We start from the raw sequence: 1,735 nt of genomic DNA, 5'->3' as shown, positions 1-1,735 counted from the left end.
TCCATTTCCAACCCCTTGATGGAGAAATCCATCGTGGGTATTTGACTCCAGTCCTGTCAATGCTCGAACCCAGACCGCGCTCAATTCAGAGTTTAACGTGGTAATATTTATCCACAGGACAGCGTCTTCCCTTTCCAATTTATAGAGAAGAGAGATACTGGGTACAACGAAAATGGATTACTTTTCTACACCGATTTTTAGGAGACCAGAACTGAGGCTTCGGCCCCAGTCGGTCTATGAAAGGCTGGATAACGCTATCCACCGGATATCCTGCGCCATCCAGTGGACCAGTGTTCACAAAACAAACAACGTTATCCGATGGATAGTGATATATCCGGTAGATATAACGTTAGCCACCCTTCGAACAACCCGTGTCTGGTCGTAAACAGTTAGGGTATTAACAAACTGGCCTGTAAATCATAACCTAGCCTGGAGTCAATAAACGATTGGTATTTACTTGTCATAAAACAAGAGCGTGTGAGCTGTTGAGTTGCTTTAATCCAAGAGATCATCTTCTCTGGTCGGAAGCCCATCACCCTACTCTGGTTTAGTCGTAAATTGCTGGTCTATAGAGGTGTTTGTAATTCATCAAAGCAACTTACGAGCTAAGTATGTCTCATAGTAACGCCATATGGATTATGTACATCGTGTCGAAACACGTAAGTGCTAAAGATCAGCATCAAAAACTGGATTTTGGTATAGATCGATTTAAAGATCGTTTCAGGATTGAGAAAGTGTGCTTGCGAAATCTTGAAAGTTAAAAATTTTCACATCTCTCTAAGATTGTGCAAAAAAGTAGTGCCTATGCGCCTTAATGCAAAATTCTGTCATTTTGCTATCTATCTTGGTCAAAACAATGCATAGTCAGCGAAAGATCACTTTACCATTGCGTCATCTCTGTGTGTTACTCTTGTGTGTGAAGTTTTCTTCTTTCTTTATATGACCAGTTCTTTGAAAGTCCAACAAAAAGTGAGGCGCAGCAACGGATCAAGATGACAGATAGTATTAAAATCCTCATGTTTGTAAATACTAATCTGCTTAGACTAAAAAAGAATAGAAATTTAGAGGCTATCTAATTAATGTTTTAATTTGGTTTGAATTCGTTTAAAAATTTTTTTTTTTCAAACGTGGATCCTAACATTGAGGAGTCAGTGAAAGCCCTTGTCGTGGGAACATGAGAAACGGAAAAAAATCATTCTGGGTTCGTTGGAAACGTGACAGTTGGCAGATCTGGTTTTCAGAATTTAGTTCGAAAATCAACAGATAATCTTGAAACTCAACTGGTCTGTCCGTTTTTTCGTCTTAGTATACTATTACATAAATTGTGTGATTATTGGCACAGCAAGAACAATTACCAAGCCAAGCTAGCCCTTTTCTTTAAATATTCCTTCACCATACGTGAGCACTCTATGTATTGTGTCCTTTGACGTTGTCGACGTCTCCGATGGCTGTTTGTAAGTTAGATAACCTGCGTGTGAGGTCGTGTGTGAAAAACAACATTGACTGATATATTTTCTTAGATACGATAAACGCCAGTGTCGCAGGAAAAACGTATAAAGAAAGCGTTTGATTCAATGTAACTATACATTTAAAAAATCGAAGACTGAAGAAAAGTAAAATTACTCAGTTTAATTTGGAAGAAGGTATCTTTTTCAGACCACAACACGCACGATGCTGAGGCAGCTGGCGCGGTCGCTTAGCCCTCAAGGTGCATGTGTTATCCTGATCCTGCGCG

This window comes from Orbicella franksi, chromosome 7 (assembly GCF_964199315.1).
Source record: "Orbicella franksi chromosome 7, jaOrbFran1.1, whole genome shotgun sequence".
NCBI classification, from domain to species: domain Eukaryota; kingdom Metazoa; phylum Cnidaria; class Anthozoa; order Scleractinia; family Merulinidae; genus Orbicella; species Orbicella franksi.
Note: the sequence above shows the minus strand (reverse complement) of the source record.